Source organism: Ambystoma mexicanum, chromosome 2q, assembly GCF_040938575.1.
Source record: "Ambystoma mexicanum isolate Mex_15411 chromosome 2q, UKY_AmexF1_1, whole genome shotgun sequence".
In the NCBI taxonomy this organism is placed as follows: Eukaryota; Metazoa; Chordata; class Amphibia; order Caudata; family Ambystomatidae; genus Ambystoma; species Ambystoma mexicanum.
The window spans coordinates 78,769,301-78,788,100 of record NC_090924.1 but is presented as its reverse complement, the minus strand read 5'-3'; the positions used below and the strand labels follow the sequence as shown (position 1 = coordinate 78,788,100).

At 44.6% G+C, this 18,800-nt stretch overlaps 1 long non-coding RNA gene and 1 other non-coding gene across 4 annotated transcripts in view; one reads left to right on the top strand and one right to left on the bottom strand.

Annotated features, from left to right (window-relative positions):
- Positions 1 to 339: 339 nt before the first annotated feature.
- Positions 340 to 18,800, bottom strand: part of LOC138569161 (uncharacterized) — a 371,203-nt gene continuing 352,742 nt past the window's right edge. For all 3 annotated transcript variants that reach the window (XR_011303159.1, XR_011303158.1, XR_011303160.1), the window contains 2 exons: positions 15,069 to 15,196; positions 340 to 4,249 (listed from right to left, as the gene is read on the bottom strand). This is a non-coding gene — a long non-coding RNA (uncharacterized lncRNA). The remainder of the gene's footprint in view (positions 4,250 to 15,068; positions 15,197 to 18,800) is intronic.
- On the top strand, positions 6,287 to 6,393 carry LOC138570485 (U6 spliceosomal RNA). Its single transcript, XR_011303532.1, has one exon. It is a non-coding gene; the product is annotated as a U6 spliceosomal RNA (small nuclear RNA).

Below are 18,800 nucleotides of genomic sequence, written 5' to 3'. Positions count from 1 at the left end.
CATGGATGCAGTTAATTTTCAGTTTTAGAGAGCTTTCAGAGAGGTTCGATCATGATAATTGTGACATACATACATACAACCTTACTGCATGAAGGAGCCAGCAGGTACGATAACATAGACCCAGGGAAGCCCAGGTCGAAACATAGAGCTTCCTGCACATATTTATTGTGACACTGGAGCCACCTAAATACTGTATCGTCACCACTCCCTCCCAGGCCCACCCAATTTAAAACTTTATAACTAGCCGCCTTCACCGTGCTTTTTTAACACTGACACACTGAGTAGCATCAACTGCCTTTACCACTGGGCAGCACTGAGTGTTTTCACCGCAGAACACCATCACATTCACATGCCTTTAATACAAAGCAGCACTGACAGGAGCGTAGCACCTTTGACAGCAGCGTAAACATCTCTTTCGCTGAGTAGCATCACAGAGCAGAGTTAATGTTTGATACATTAGGCTGCACATTTGGTAACTCTGTCCTTATTTTGCCGGAGCAGATAACCACTTCAGAACAAGTCCTGCTTGATTCGCCTAAACTGTAGTCCGACCTCCTCCCACTGAGCAGCACCCCAAAGAAGAGAGGGCCCGGCCCGGACTATCCAGATGATGGAGTGATGAAGCTGTATTGCATCATTAGGCAATGGAACCAATGGTGCAGAGTAGAATCTAAGTGCAACACAACCTATCATCAATTCAGGAAGCCTCCATTTTCAGGGAACAGCCCTAGTGTAAAGAAAATCATCTTGGCAGTTTGGATCTGTGTAGTATTACCAAATCATCTGGTTTCAGGTCAAATTCAACAATAGTTAACTAAGCAGTGATATATTTGTTGGGTAGCCCTTTTTTAGAAGTACAAATTGAGTCTTTTGTAAAAGCAGTCCGGATTTCGGCCCTGGTACCTGGCATGGGCGTGCTCATTGAGACTTCCAAAAATGAGCTGTAATTAGTCTGGCAGACGAAAGCCTCTGTGTGGCTAACCGCAATTGGAAGACGTGTATTAAAGTTATCCTCATCAATATTGTCCAAGCGGATGACTCGCTTGTCCACAGGTAAGCCAACCTTTACAAAAAGCTTGATGCATGCAAGGACTTCTGCCCAGAAGGGTTGCACCATAAAACAGGACCACCACAGCTTTAGGTGGTCTTGTATAGAGCCCTTCTTCCCCTTTAAGTGGCCTTCCTGTGCATGGCTCTGTAAGAAAAATGAGGGGGGTCATTAGTGGGACAATGTGAGAGTCAGATGTGGAGCCTGTGGTGTTGATGGGGCAGTGTTGATGGGTGCATGTCAGAAGTACCTGGTCCCTGTGTGCCAATCTGCTTCCTATGGGTGTGGCGCAGAGACTTGCGAGTATGTTATCCATAGGGAAGAGCACAAGATCTGCTAGAATATAACGCATTGGGTATGGTTAGGTGCTGAAGTTGGAGGGGTGATGGGACTAAAGAGGAGAGCATACTCATGGCTTGTTTAGTGTTGATAGGCTGATGATAACTAGGCCTGTGGTGGCTGTCTGTTGGGCATCATTTGTGTGTATAATGTAAGGGGGTAGGAGATTTTAGAGGGTAGTCGGTTATTTGTGGGAGGAGAATAGCAGGCATTACAAGGCAAAATAACTTGAAACCATTCACTCTTACAACTGGTCTCTTGCAGGCTGGTCTCTCTCTCTCGATAATAGATACACTGCACCACAAGTGCAGCAAAACAAGCACCAGCTAGGTGGCAGATGAGGGAAAGGGGGCTATGTGGGCATTGCACTCATTACCATAAGCTACATGTTATGGGCTTTGAGAGGCAACCTTTGGTTCAGAGAAAGGACTATTTGACATTTGGTGGCCGCAACTACAATTTCCAGTTGCTCAATATGTTGGTTAACAGGCTGAAAAATGCCTCAAATTTCATCTAACATGCTCAGGTACTGTGCTCACAGACCGGCTGTGTCAGGTTTCTCGAAGGCCGCGCGACTGGCTGTGCACTCGCGGGGAGACCTACAATCCCCAACAGAACAGGTGCGGGGCACCAAAGTGTGTGCAAGCAAGCTCGCAGTGAAAGTGGAGGCTGCCCTTTTCACCAGTGTTTGGGTTTGAGCTCAAAACACTATGCTGGGTCCTACGGCGTGCAGAGCCCAAAGATTCAGATTGGTGAACCAAATTGTTTTCCTCGGTTTGCAGTGCAGAAAAGTGCTAGTTATGTAGCGATCCCAGCCCAGGTCGCGGCAATGATATACAATCCTGTGTTGGTGTGAGGAAACACCTTTGTTTAGCATGTCCATTCCAGGGCGAATCAGTGATCAGTAGAAACCAACTAAGCAGTGCAACGACTGCTTCTGGGTAGTCCGCGGGTCCAGGGGCCACAGATAAGTGCTAATATGGTTGATGTGTGAATGACCGATAACAAGGAGATTTTAGAGGAGTGTTAGTGTATGTGCTTTTTGTTGCTTTCTCCTTTTTCAGAAACTGAATGGACAATTGTGTATGGGCAATTCTATGGTGAAATGCAGAGGAGGGGTGGATATTTCTTTGGAGTTATTGAATAAGGAATTATACTCCCAGTTATGTTAATGTTATGTCATGATTTGTGCTTTTCATTCATGTTATGAGAAGGGGCATTAAACACAATAACAAGGTGCATATGGATTCAAGTATGTTAAAAGAGCTAGTTGGCAGGTCCAATTTGTGAAAGTAAGTTTGAGACTGAGTGCAGTGTAGTGTGTGTCAATAAAATCTTCCCTGAACACCTACCTATTCAATGTGTTTCCCTTTACGTATTTCCTGTTTTCCACCTTCCCCAGACCTGTCCACAAACTCTTCCTAACCCTCTTCCCCCATTGGCCGCCTTGAGGTGACCTGTACACTTAAGTAGGCATTTTATGCTATCCAAGGTGGGAGGTTTGGGTACATGCAGCTTCTATGGTTACGTTGAGAGTGTGGATCATGGTTAAGACATGCTGGGAGTTTTGCCCATCAGGGACTTTTCAAGGCGGCCATCAGGTGTTCGTCATACTGGGGACAGAAGCCAGAGTCCCTGCTTAATTCTGCCAGAGGTCTACTCTGCAGTCTCCCACAAACCCCAAACTCATCTCACTAACGACACATGGCCACAATACCCCCCCTCACCCCTAATAGCCATGACTAACCAGGTGCTGAGACCAGATCAGAACGTGAGTTTCAGAGTGATGCTGCATTCCCGCAGTGGGTTCTTCTCAATGAAACTGGAGCAGGAAAGATAGAAGGTGGAGTGTGGATTTCTAAGTGACCCACGTAGCTGGGTGCACAATCCCTGGACACTAAAGGGTGGGTGGCGGCTGCAGGAAGGTGAAATGAAGCATGCTGGCAGTGAAAGGAATGGTGTTTGAGGGGAGGGGGAAGTATGGACAGCCCAATAACCTGGCAATCACAACTTTGTTATCTCTCTGGAACCTTGATGGCTAAGGACCTCTGCCCAAGTTCCTTACAAAGCTTTATGCACAGCTAAATGATGAAATCCAGGGCAAAAGCAGGCATGCAGTATTCTTCCAAATTTAAAGGCTGACGCTCTGGAGATAGGAGGTGTTGTCTGCATAAGGTGTGAACTGTGCCAGATGGATTCCCCTGGAGTCAGGAAGGTACCACCTCACCCATTAACAGCTGCAAACGAAGGCTGCCTCTCTTTCTGGAGTAGGGTGGGGTTGACTGATTTATAAATTGGGTCATCAGGGAGAAACTCAGATTAAAAAGGGGTCTGGTTGAATAGGCAGGAAGCTTCTCGCCTCTCAGTAGAATCCCATTCCCTTAAATGCATGCAAAAATGATCATTGAAGCAGTGCCAAGAGCCGTTCACAAGCTCTGAAGAAGCAATGTTTGTACCACTTGTGTCAGCCCAAGCAAACTGGAAATGCAGAAAGTCTGTAGAGGCACAGCAGGGCACTCCATCTGAAATTGAGCAACCTGGAGCTCAAGGACTATTTTTAATTTTAAACTCTTCATTGTAACAGCACAACGATTGCAGACATGTTTGGACATAATGTAGTATTCAGTGAAAGACATAATGAACTATTAACTATCCACAGAAAAACAAGCACATTGTGCCATAGTGAATAATTATCTTAATGTCCATTCACAAAATCCCTTAAATCGTGCTGCAGAGTCCTGTTAATTCTTTCAGTCGGCTCATCGGACTTGGTGGAAAGCGGTAGGCAAATGGAGTTCCTTCTTCAAGAGTTCAACCAGGCTCTCCAAAGTGTGGATATTAAAGGAGTGCCTCTATCACTGCCTAAAAGAGAAAAAGTGAATTCAAAGTCGGGAGACCCCTTTTAAAAGCATTTGTGCACATGTCATTGCTGATGTAGCTCTTGCAGTGCTTAAAAGTAGAGGAGGCACTGATATCATTAAACTAAGTACACCGGTAGAAGAAAGACTATACTCGCCCTAGTTTAGGGGGCATGCGCTGCATGAAATAGAAGCATCCAAGCTCAACCCTATCATTTCAGACCTTGATCAATTACAACAACAAAACACTATTTTCGTTTTATATCTTAGACAGCCCACACAAAGTGTAAACGCTAGTAGTTATTGGCAAGTGACCATGGACTGTTTGCTATAATGAAGTGGTGTGCTGGGTGCATGTGAAGACTTGAGGGTCCAATGACCTTTTAATAGCTTTCACCTCAACATTTTTGCTGCTGCCCCAGAGGCCTGTGTTTCCTTATTACACTACTCTCTGGTCACAAAAGGGGAAGCGTCAGGCAATCATTCTGTCTTGCTCCACTCAGACTCTGGCTACACAACATCCCTGTGTGACAATACATTCCAGGCTAGAATGTAATTTCCAAGATAAACCTGTCTCTGTATCCTTCTCCATACATTCTTAATACTGGGGAAGCCTTGACAAAGTTGTTATAGCAAACACAAACGGTTGGCACAAAATTCCTGCACGGACAATAGCATCTAAAGAGGAGAAATTCAGAGTGCATCAATACAAGGAATCCACTCAATCAGTACAAGCCAACAGTAAGCATACTACTCAGGTAGCCCTCAAGTGATTGCGCATAGAACCCCCCCCCCCCCAGGCAATAATATATAGCTCAGTATGTTATGTTAGCTGGCATTTATATAGCACTCTATATATCATTGGTATGACCTCAAAGCGCTGGTAGGTTGAACGCCCTCGGGGACCCTAGTCCAGGTGAGTTGAAAGAATAAGGTGTTGTAGGGTGCTTGGATGCGCCAGTTATGTGTGCAGCTGATGTAATTGCCAGGTGGTTGCTGCATCCTAGCATTAGGTGTGGTGATATTGATATCAGTTGAATGTGAGCAGTCTGGCGGGTGGACACCAAGACTGGGTTCTAGCTGCGTTAGGCCTGTGTAGGACGCTTATGTGTGCAGCTAGGCCGGATTGTAATGGGATGAAGCTGCGTTTTTATTAGAATGATGAGGTGTTTATGGGGTAATGTTCGTATGTGAGCAGCTAGGCCGAAATTGATGGAGGGGTATAGCTGTACTCTGATTGAGTGATGGTGTAGAGTAGAGAGTAAGCATAGTGATATGGGGGTGAGAGTTTGGGTTGAGTTATGATCTGAAACATAGGTAAGTAAATTACAGAGCTGTCTCAGGCGGCCCTTTCTAGTTGTGAGTCGAGCGAGTCAGAGCAATTCTAACTGTGCAGCGCATGCGAGTGAGTCACAGTGCTATCTCAGGGGGTACTTCAAGATGTCAGCTAAAGTAGCTTTCTAGATGTGAATCAATCGAACAAGAACAATTCCTAGGAGTGTTAAGAAATCACAGTATCATCACAGTGTGCATCCTCTAGATTTGAATCAATGTAACAAGACAAGTACATGGAATGAACCCATTAATTACAGTCAACAAATAAGGGTCCCACTCGGACAAGCTACAAGGGACCAGCGTTGCTCCTACGCAAGAAACCATGCAGACTACACATATTTCTATACAATATCATTGGAACAACAGGACTTGGAAAAAATGCCTAATATCAAAAATAAATAAAGAGATTGTATTGTACAAAACATTGACGATAGTTGGACTTTTTGTGTGAGAAGACAACATAAACAGATGACAAGCTGCCTGAAACAAAGAAGCCTTGTATGACATTGGTTGAGCCATGTTGTGATGTAATAACTTACAAATAACTTGTATCAAGCATTTAAAAAATAGCCCCTTAGCAAGAATGTTGTGCTAGTAGCTTTCATTTATACGCATTTGATAACCGATCATCACATCAACGTATAGTGTGATTTTTAATAGGAAACGTGTTTGTGATCTGGAGGGGCACCTTAGATAAGCCAATTAAGTGCTCTCTTCGGCAGCACATATTTTAAAATTTGAACGTAACAGAGAAGATTAGCATGGCCCCTGTGCAAGGATGACACGCGCATTCGTGAAGCGTTCCATAAAATAAATAAATAAAAGATAAGCAAATGAAATGTAAGCCCTAGCTGAAGAGCTGCAATGCAATTTACAACTTCTTACATGAAAGACCCGCTCCTCCCTGTGTCCTCCCAAACTCACCCAAGACCACCCGCGGCCCACTGGCAGAGGCACCAGCCCTCTCCAGCGTACCTCTGGACATATCCTCTGAGGTAGTGTACCCCAAAGGCACAGTAACTGAAATATCGGCAAAGGTGCAATCCTTCCATGATGCTGTCATGGCCACGCGGGATGGACACAATGAGTTACACACCTGGTTCTCCACTAAGCTACCTGCATTGACACTCTCAACCTCTCAGTTCAAACATATATGATGCATACCAACTCAGCTACTCACACAAAGCAACGGAATAATATGTATCTGTTTATAGAAAATGTGAAAGGCGCCACCTGCAAATCTATGTGACTTCAAAGCGCTGGGATAACCCTCCCAACGCACCTCTACAATCAATTTACATATCACAGTGTCTGCCAATGCATGGTAGGGCCAGGGGCAAGCAAGACCCCTCCTTTGGACACACACGCCTCTGTGGTCTCGTCACATGACACTTAGAAACCGGCCTGCATGCAGAGCTCATGGAAGCCATGATCTGCACGCATGGACACTACAGCAAAGCTACCTTGCATTTTCCCTCTCTCACCACTAACACTCCCCGCACCTCCTCGTTTTCAGATCCGCCAGAGCCGCTGGAGTCTTGTAAAACTGTGATGTACATAATCCTAATAACATAACATGTGGGGCTGCATTTGACATCTGCCAGCCCCGATGCTCTTGCCTTTGCCAATGCTTGTTAGGCTTTATTATCGGGCAAGACTGCTTACATTCAAATTGTGAACATAATATCGACTGAATGTATTAAATTGCCTCATGAGTAAGAAAAATAACCCATTATTAGTCATAACCCGAAACATCACATTAGAATCATAAAATGATGCAAAGTTAATTTGATTTCCTCATCATTGTTTGGAAACAGCGAGCCAAAAGCAGATTTGGGCAACTAGCTAACCCTCGGCTACCTACTGTGTCCAGAAGAAATAGGGCCTGGTCGTTGCTGACAAGCAATGTAGGGAGTATTACACTCACTAATGTACATAATCTCAGATGGAGGCGAGACGTGAAATTAGGAGAGAGGAAATTACACCGATCTTGAATCAATGTAGTGAACATAGACAGTTTGTCTTTTTGGACAACACTGCCACCTGGTGGGCATTTGTTTTGAATACGACTACAGTTTATATTTCATACACTAGTTCGGACATTATAGCACTACACCCATATAGCCTAATATAATTTTAGTCTATGCTGGAAATGCGCAGGTACAAGTCTTGAATTGAATTGATCGCGGTCACATTATCTGTGCTATAGATGGAATAATGATGCTCCGACTGAGTGGAAATATTTGGGTGATTAAGTCAAAAGCTTGACCTTTTTTTTCAAACACTTTTTTGTTCTAAAAAAGTACACGATCGACTGGGGATCTTACGCCAGTTTATACTATATTTCGCCTGTCATAGTCTCCTGTTGTAGTTAAGACCCTCCGCCCCAATTGTTTGTTATGGGACGGGGCTTACCACACTTGCTTTTTAGAGCAGAGGGAAGACTTTCCTGAAACGTGCAGCCTCAAAGGCTTTTGGAGGGCGGGGGGCTGCTGAAGCGCACACTTGCTTTGTGTTAAGCAGAGAGAGGAGGGAAGCCTTTCCTGAAACTGGTGGCGGTAAAGTTTTACTGTGTTCGTACAGATCAAAAAATGCAGCCAAACCTTAAAGCTGCTAGTTTCAGGAAAGGCTTCCCTCGCATCTCTGCTTAGCAAAAATCAAATGCACACATCAGCCCCCTCCCCGCAGATGCGAGCCAACATATAACAACATATGGGCTCTTTCATATCCGCGGGGAAGGGGCTGATCTGTGCACTTGCTTTGTGTTAAACTGAGAGGGGAGGGAAGCATTGCTGCTTGTTAGCTCAATGTGTATGTATGCATGTGTGCAAGGAGTGTGCCTATGCATTATGTAAGGTGTGTGTGAAGGAGTGCATTAAGAATGGGGGACTGGGTGTGCGTGTGAATGAGCGAGTGTACGGGGAAGAGGGGCACGAGTGAATGGTATGTTTAAATGACTGAGTGAATGTTGTGGACATGTGTGTGCGTGCACGCACTAATGTGTAATGCTGGGCCGGGGAGCTGATTTTGGCGGGTAGATGGTAGAAGTAGGTAGGGGGTGGGTGGGAGAGGGAAGGGTGGTGGCACACTGTACTACCCTCTGGTCCCCTGGCGGTCACTTTTGCTTAAAGGGTGATCCATGTTCGGATACTTGGTCTTTAGATATAAACATGATCAAAGCAACTCAATGTGCGTGTTATCTTTAAATCCAATCACTTGGTTATTCTCACTGGCATATTGCGCTTACTTGGGCCTCACGCCGGACAACCCTTTGGATTGAATAAGGGGGGGCGGAGCTCCATGTTTGCCCCACCCAGTTTCTGAAGTGGCCCCTCCCATCACCAGTGAGCCCCCAGCCCCTGAAATGTAGGTTTCTTTGCACCCTGTTTTCAGTAGAAGTGTTGTGCTGGTTGAACCATCATGTCCCCGCCCTTCTCCCCTGGCTCAGCTCTTTTTTCCCATGTGTCCTATATGTGAGATTGACTTTTTGCAACACCAGGCCATTAATGATTAAGGGCATTCACCTACTAAGTAAACAAAAATGAGCGTGGCAGAAGCCATCAATCAATGAAAGAGGGGATTGGTTCCTGGCATAAGACTTGACTGTATTTCAGAAAATATATTTTGGCATCAATTTGAGTGCCCCAAACTTCTTGCATGCATGCAGGTATCACAACAGCAAAGCTGAGCGACCCAGAAGTCACCTTGACAGCTCAACAAGGGTGGTGATTGGGTCCTGGCTAACTGCCTTATGGTTCGCGACCCAGAATTTTCTTTCTTGCACCAGCCTGAATGCGTTGATCGTTTTGTCCTCTCTCCCGCCGATACCGAAACAATGTAACTGATCACCTCACAATCCATTGGAGCAGGATCCCTGACAGAGGCCCAGCCCTAAAACATTCTGCCCCAGCGGCACTGCGAATAGGAGAGGAGAGGAACAAACTCTCCCTTTGAGTTTGTGCGAATGGCATCTATATGTTAATGAGGACCTCTGGATGCGTTGCGTAAATCTGGATACGGAGCAAACTGTGAATCTTGCAAAGGTCATGTAATGGTCGCCCAATAACTGCCATCTTGCACCAGTATCTATAGTCATGAACCATGATCCCTCCTTGTACGCTCTAGTCTATTCACATTGCTGCTAATGTGAGCAGCAATATGACATTTCCATCACAATACCCCCTGCCCAAAACCTTGCTTATTTCATGTGTTTTTTGGCTTTCTCTTATGCGCTATATTCGCAAAAGGTACAACGGGAGAGTAGTGTTTGTCTATATGGGAGAGGCAGACTGGATGCTCAGACCCAGAGCTTCTTATGCAGAGTCCACTCGATTGTTTTATGTCTCTGAGACCTATCATTATGTGCAAAATACTCCACCTCTTGATGTCCCTCTGGTCTAGATTTTCCCGAACCAAGGTACAGTAGTTGGTTTTGTATCCTATTTTCATGACCAGAGCTTCATGTCTGACTTCTCCTGCTTCTAAACGGTGTAAAAATAGGTACAATTTCGACCAAATGTAATAGTACTTACTTTATCAACCTAAGAAGGATGAAGGGCTGATTCAGCTCTGCTGAAATATGAACTTTGAAAGGGCAGGCTGGCACATGTCAGAGCTGAGATTTTAACTCAATCAGCTATCCAATTGTGACACAAGTATGCCCTTTAATTAACTGTGCAGTTAAACAGAAACATTTATTAGGATACCTACCCTCTCCTTCTAGTCCTTTGTAAAGAAAATATATATGACACTAATATTATCACGTTTACTAGTGGGCCATGGCATATTCCCCCTGCTTCTAAGCACTGTAATAATCAGTGTTATATTAATAAGAAATGTAACCCCCAGAGTCAATGCATTGCCAAATGCTGTGTTGTGCACTTTAATGGAGATTATCACCAATCAATCCAAGCGTTGCCATAATCTTAATTATTGTCGCTTTAAGTGTGACTTCTGTGGCTCTTATTCAACTCCATACATGCCTGTGTAAAAGCCATAGGCAAATGTGCATTTGCTTCCCTTATATATATGTGTGAATACTACTTTAAACTGGCATGTCCGAAGCTGAATGTGATGGGGTTATAAATGCATTGACAAAAAAACATATCATGAAGACTTTGTTAATGTTATCAGCAAATGTAAGGTCGCCTGTCCCCAAATATAACTCCTGAAAACAGCACTGTCCTGCCCTCAACTCATCTGGTGGCCACAAAACACATAAGAAATACATAAACATAACTCCTCTGGGCATGTGTAGGGGGTTCTAAAACAGGAATACGGCCAGAGATCATGCCGCTCAGGTCGTTCAAGCAAGCTGCAGAGTGCAGGTGGCAGGGAGATGATCTCTGTGTGCATAACACAGGGGAGAAAAGGACACCATGAGCTACACAGTTACGCTCAGTTTGAAGCATGCCTGCCCCCTACAATGCCCATAATGGAGGGTGATGAGAGGTGTCAAAGCCGAGGGAGTGGACAGTGGCATGGTGGCACCAGCAAGTTAACTCCCACGTTTGAATATATCTGAGCTAAAGCCCGGATATATCCAGAGGTAGTGTAAGCAAATGTGCTCTGCCAGCAAGCGGCTGGCAATATGGCCCTCAGTGAGGGCCCTGCTGAGAGCAGCGCCCGCGGCAGTTGGCACCCTTTCCTCCGCCTTGTGATGGCCCTGCTTCTATTTGCGTGTTCAACTAGATCGCCTTTCTAGCCCCTTTCCACAAGATGGCTGCTGCCACAATCCAACCAATCTGTTCTTCATTAGGTTTGACCCTTGACCACCATTATACATCTTTGAGACCACAAATGTAGTGTGCTACTGACCCACAAACCAACTAATCTATTACTTGTTACTGACCTGCTGCACTGTATGATTGGTCACTACAGAGCTAATTGTTGAATTATTTAGATGCTACCGGCATGCTACCTTCTTGCTGTAATTTTGATAGCTGTTGGCCTATTCACTGCAACTATGGTCTATACAAACCTGTCTAAGCACACGTGCCACTGCCCACCATCTAGCCTTTTATATCAGTCAATGGCCTCCATCTTGTGGGTGCACTCCTGCACCCTGCTTTTATTCATAATCTTTCTCCTTTGAAGCACCCCCCTTTCCATCAGCTGAAGACTCCATGCACCCACTGTGGAATTACACTACTGCTCACTTTTACTAACTTCTCCCACCCAGGGCCTTATTAAAGCATTGCAATTGAAATAATGTTCTATTGACCTTATTTAAAATTAATCATTAATTGACAATGTATTGTGAGGAACCTGAGGGCCTAGTCACTTCTTTTCCCCCTGGATCCTCCTCTCAGGTGGCCAGAGAAAGGCCATCGCTTTTGAGTTCCGACCCTGGGGGTGGATATGCGAGGGAGAATCACCTGGGTGAAGGGAACTTGGGGAGTGGGAAGAGTATGTCGTTAGGTGAGACATGGTATCCCCCTTTCCCTTGTCAAGGTGAACCCTCCATCTCTCGAGCCTTTGTAGGCTACTGTCAGCCTTTTTCCCGTCCTTCCCCCAAAATGTCCCACAGAAACCTCACTGTAATACTGGGACAAGGAGGAGACAACTCAGAGTTATGCACACTTCCTTTTAGTCTAACCTCCCTAAACACCACTCTGGTACTGAGACGAGGAAGAGGGCTATGGAGGATTTCAATTGGAACAGTCAGGCCTGTCCAACTAATCAGTTTCACCAGAGCCAGGCAATTGAATGCAAGGATCCACAACTGTGGTCACTTAACAATCTGCAGGTGTAAAAAAGTGCTGGCCACCCAGCACAAAGGGAGAGGCGGCCAGGAGAGGAATTAGCGACCTGGAGAAGAACAGGCTGGAGAGGAGCTGTGCCAAGCAGGAGTGAGAGAGAGACACTGAGGCCAATGCTGGTCATGAGAGGGTTTAGAAAAACTGCTGCCCTCCCTGTCAGGTGCACAGTAGGGTGCCGAAGCCATGCGATCGCTGCAGGGCTCTAAGAAAGCGAGTGGTGATCTCTGTAGCTGCCGAGCAGAGAGAGCAATATTGTTGGCGCAGGACTCCAGGAGAGTGAGCGCTGCTCGCTGTGGCTACCGCGAGAGAGGAGTGCAACGAATAGAAGCTGGGAAGCTGAGCGGAGAAACCTGAGGGAGCTGCTGTAGACAACCGGTGAGTGGAAAAGGGAAACTGGAGACAAGCACCTTTTGAATACCGAATAAACTGAAAGTTATTATAAACACTTTGGAAGGCAAAGACAAGTCCCTTTGAATACTGAACAAGTTGAAGGTTGTTATAAACACTTTTAAAAGGCTGAAACAGTAATTCTTGATTACCGAACAAACTGAAAGACCTTGTAACCACAATTGAATGTTGCACAGAACAAAAGCAAGTTATGAGCACTTATCAATGAAGTGGAAACAAGGTTATGCAAATAGCAGATACCACAGAATGGATTGTGTGACAAGTGTTAGCAAAGCCACGGTTAAGCGTTTCAGGTGAAGAGGACACCTGTGTTGACAAGAGCCAGAGGAATACAGAACGTGTAACAAAGTGCATATGGGTACCGTTGCCTGACCTGTAATGGGTGGGCCGTGTGGTCAAACAACTGCACCTACACCTAGATTGAGTCACCCCTTCTTGGAAAGAGCCAAAGGAAATAAATATAAAGAAGCTAATATTTCGCAAAAGATTCTTGTGTTATTTTGAACTGAAGAAACTGAACAATCTATGTGAACCAGTGAAAAGCATTGATGACAAAGGATATGGGAGGTTTTGGAAAAGCTGGAAGATTTTAACTCATATTGGTTTTGAAAGCTGGAAGATTTGAACTGTAGAAAGGGAACCCCGAGACTTTGTGAACTGTATTGAACTTGGGGAAGGGGAACCCAAGAGCTGGAAGAAACTCTGAACTTTATTTTGACAACTATTCATTTTGTTGCTGACATCCCTAGACACAGTTAGTTGTGAGGGCAAGTATAGGTCTTGGACACAGGCAGTCTTTTGATTTGGACTTCCTGACAAAGGCTATTCTTAGTTTTCTTTAGGTAGGGAAATCCCACCTTAACATCTAGCAGGTTAGGCCTCACTCCCTCATGACTTTAAGATAAATACACCTTTTTAATATAAATTCGAATCTGTTGTCTGTGTCTTACTTCATGATGCCTTCACAAAATGAAACAATATTCCAAAGAGAATTTCATTTTCATGATCCCATGTTTATGTTAATTATCATCTCAATGAAGGGCATGCTTGGTGCTGCATAATTTTTCCAACAATTTCGCTCTCAATTGAAAGTGTATCAAGAGGAAATAGCTCTCGTCGACTTAGTGCACACAGTGCGGAGATGCTATTCCAAATGCCCCAAGTCAAGAGGGGTGTGAAAGAGAGTTAGGTGATGGGGGGAAAAAGGTGTCAGTCCCCAGCCACATTAAGCAAGGTTACGTTAGAAAGAGTGCCTTGAAGCTGCTTCAAAGTGCTATCGGGGAAGTCAGGAGAAGTAGGAAGGTTATGAGGTCAAGAGACTGCCTTATGATGTGAGCAGGTGCAAAATTTCAAGTTCCAAGCTTGTAGCCAGACATGAAAAGTCACTCGCCTCCTCAATTGTCCACATGCTCAAGGCACACCATTTCCTACTTGCCAACAGTCAATTACCACTCGCCATTGGCAAGTGGCGAGTGCCCATTTTGATTCCGGATATGAGTACTTAGCACCATTTATTACAATACCTGCAAATGGTCTGAGTGCATGATCAATTAATTACAAGATCTGCCATATATGGAAGGTATTTGTGTACAGTTTAATTTTCTTAAAACACTTCAAAATACATAAATAAACCCTGCTATAAAGTGAGAGTACCTGAGTGTAGAATGGCAATATCTAGAAAATGGTATTACTACTTAGGCCTGTTATTTTAATAACACAGATTATTACATAGCTTAGCAGAGGTCCATCTACATGAGGTTCTATACACATCTCCAAATTATTCTTATATGATGCAAGTAGAGAGACAGCATGTTGAAATTTCTAGTGAATTGTGTGAGCCACTGTTGTCTGATGGGAAAACATGTAATTTGTGTGAGCACCTGGCCATGATGTGAGTACCTCACTGTATGATTGCAATACCGTTGATATATTGTGAGTGTGTGAGCATACCCTGGTAAAACCTAGCAACTGAGGATAACTGGGACATGCAATTGTAACACTAGGCAAATAGTCAGGGCACATGCGCCTGTGATTGCAATGCCCTTGATGGCAACAAAGAAAACATTTTCACTACAGACATGTCAAAACGGTTGACTTTGTTAATACTAGTTTTATACCTTTTGCATATGCAATTTATTTTGCTTAAAGGCACACGCAAGCAATTGCTACTGAACCCATACATACCAAACAAAGGCAGTTGTCCTCCTAAGCGCTAAACCATTACACTCAGATGTTTCCAACTCCTGGCCCCTTTGCCTAAAACGTAAAGGGCAGCAACAAATATAATGGGTAGCAATATTGTTTTTTTTCCATACTTACTCAAAGATACATTTTTGCCTCCCAGTAAACAGCGTAGTTTGACATTGTGACTCCATGTCATCTGAACATGTGCTCTCCAGTCCTGGACATTCATGTAACAGGTAAGTGCAGTCTTTTCTTGGTTTCAACTGTATTAACACACCAGAAAACAATGATATTAAAAGAAACCCCTGTGTTGTCCAGAAGACATGGCGTCGCCCATTTCATCACCCTAAAACATCCCACAAACAAGAATTAGCAAAGCCGCCTGCTACAAGACCATGAATGAGTGTCAATTCCTCACTACCTCCCATATGTTATGCCTTCCTTTGGCCATTTACTGCCGTCTCCTAACCCTGGCCCCGCACGCTCCTACTGCTGCAGGCAGTCTCTGGCCCCTGATTAACCCAGCAAACAAATGCTATCCTTAAGTGTTAAAGGGTGCCCCTTTGAATTGTTGTTGCTTTTTCTTTTCTTTTAATTTTTCGTAATTCTTTTTTTAAATGTAAATTAGAACTACAATAAATTGTTAATGGACTTGATATAGCAAAGGTTTGAGTTAAAACCATATGCTTGATAAAAGAAAAAAAGAAATGCTTTTTAAGTCCATCATAAACCTGCAACCCTCCATTCTGGCAAGCCTCCTTTAAAGAATCTGCAGAATATTGCGCATGTGTCTGCATCATGGAGGGTGGATAGGTAAGGGCGGGGCAGGCTACTGTCCCCATCTCCTGTCTGCGTATTGTTGCTGCCTGTTGATGTTAAAATGCACCCTCACTCACTGTTCTCCCAGGTGGGAGATCTCTAGGTGCTCCCTGCTGTGCCGCCCCCCTCCGAGAGGATAGCTCAGGGGCAACGCGCTCACCTTGGAAGCAAGACGACACAGAGCCACACAGGTTCGATCCCCGGGTCCGCGCTTAGAAACCTCTAGGTATTAAGTGTGTTATAAATAACCTATCATATCATCTGTACCCCGGCCCATTGGCCAATTTCCCGCCCTAGAAACGGCCCTGCTCCCACCTCAGCACTGTCCATGCTTCCACTCTGAAATGACACTGCAAACGCTATTCCTAGATCCACTCTTGCTGCCCAAATGCTTGTGAACCCCTTGCCTGCATCCGCTCTTCCACTACTGACCTCAGGGATTGCCTAATCTCTTTGCAATAAGACTCCCTTCATCACCCACCACTTTTATTCATTTTTTCCCCAGCTCGGGTTGATGGCCATCAGTGACTCCATCGCATTCTCCCGCTCTTCCTGCCTATCCAATAATTGTCTTGGTATTGATTTACTGATCATCAAAGTCAACTCAACTGCCTCTCTTTCCTGCTGTGCCTTTGCCCCATCTTACTTGGAGCTCTTTGGCCTTCAACTGCTTGTGCTGAACGCTCTATCATCTATATTTACTCACCCACTGGCATCCCAAATCTCTTCTTTCACAACATCACCCTCTTATCAGTGACTTAACGTAAAATGAGAGGGCAACCTGCACAGGGGTGGACTGGGAAGCAAAAGAGGCCCTGGAAATAATTTTCACAGTGGCCCCATATCACACATCTTCAGCAAGTCCAACCCTTTCCCTATGGGAAAATGTGGAAAAACCACAGAAAAGAGGCACAGGGTGCAGAGGCCAACCGGGAAATCTCCAGAGTGCCCTATAGGCCCGCCCACCGCAAAATCTACAAAGGGCCCTCCCTCCCAATCTCCCTAAAGAGCATATTCTGCCCCACAGGCCCTTGGACTCGCCTGGGCAACCACTCATGCCTAATGATTATGATGATCATGCTGCCATGGCGGCGTGATGCGGACTGCACTAGGGGAAGGATGTAATGTTTTGAATCAGATCTTGCATCTTACATCTAACATTGAAACAAAGGCGCTGGAGCCTGGCCAGTGGCACCCAAATGTTCCAGCCGCCACTGTGTATAGGCAGTAACAATATTATGCACATGGCGGAGGAAGCGATCTTTTGGTGCCAAGTGGTTGGGCGGACCCCGGGGACGCACTGGCATTGTAAATGATTCAAGGTCAGTGGTGGCAGGTGAATATCTTTAGTGTAGGGGTATTAACACCTTCCACAAAAGTGTGCAAGTATAGCAAGAGAGCCATTTGTAATGTAAGGTAAATTGGGTGCTTCTCCCAAGAACATTTTTTAAATAATCTGTTGAAATGGTGCATTTTCATATTTATAAACATGGGTAAAAAATCCTCTAATTTACAATTGGTTATCTAGGGCAATGCATGAAAATGTCTAGCAGATGCCATGTCACCAAGAGTACACAGGAGCATTTGAAAACATGTTTATGATGCCGGTATTCACAGTCATTTTTATGCAGCAGCACAAACAATATATTCCAGAATTCCCATTGCAAATCCTTTAATGAAGCTGAGTCCATAATAATTGCCAGCATTCCTAGTGTAGAGCACTTTGATTTTGTGGTCACAAGCTATGCAAATATTGTCACCGTAAATAACGTTTATGAAGCAGCAAACACAATTTAGGCTTGTGCGGTCACTGTAATTCACTTCCGTGAAGTTGCGGTGACCATGTATGCCAGCATAGTCACTGTAAACCACATTAATGAAGCTGCAGTCACAATCTATTCCCAAATTCTCAATATAGCAAATTGGATGATGTTAGACTAAGACTATAAACCGGGATTGTCACTATCAATAACTTCCATGATGCAACCCCCTGACACCAAACAAATGGACACATTATGCAAACCACTCATCACCTACACCCTCCACACACAAACATAACTCACACAATAAATCAGGAGCAAGGACATGCACAGACTTCAACTCTGCCGTTGCAGGAAGGAAAGAGCCAGAAGACAGGCCTTCTCTGTCTATGCCCCCAGACTTTGGAACCTCCTCTCTGTAAACACCAGACCCACACCCTCGCCTTTAAATTTCAGGACAGAGCTCAAGTCTCTCCTCTTCTAGGAATGGCTTCTCCCTGACACCTATTACACACAATCTACACTCTCCACCTAATCTGAGACTGGACTATTTGCTACCCCCTGTTTCCTCCCCTGGTTGATTGTGGAGCCCTTGGTGCCAGATTACCCACCCTTCCACTCCCCCGTTATTAGCTCCCCAGTGCCTTGCATTACCCCCCTGCAATCTGCTTTGCTCACTGTGTACTTTCTCCATGTCGTGTAAAGCGTTACGTTGCTTTCCAAAACTAGGTCCATTCTTAATAACTACCGTAATAATAATAATTAAAAATAATAATAATAATAAATTCATGAAACAGTATGCACATGTATTTAGGACCTGCAGTATGATATTGTGTGTGTGCAGTCTGCATATTGTAAATACATTTCTCTGGCTCAGTTTGTAAATAAAGTGCTGTTTATGAATACAATATTCTCTTGTTCAGTATATAAACAATGTTATCATTGAGTACATCTCCCTCATTCTGGGAAAGAGTATGGGGATAAACGGCACAATAATTTCTGGATATTTTGCACAATATCAAATAGCATTTTGGGAACATAATAATTAACATAGATGTCTGTGATAGTGATGTAAGCATGCAACTATTTTAAGCACACAATGCAAAGTGTGCTTGATTTTCATTTATTAATGTTAAAGGTATTTGTACCATGCACCGTCACCACAGCTGTGGTCCCCAGGCACGCTGGCGGATCTGAAAAGGACGGTGTCAAGAGGGGAGAAAGGGGGCGGGGGTTGGTCGGGTGCAGTGCGAATAGGAAAGTGAGAGTTATGATGTCCTGTTGGACG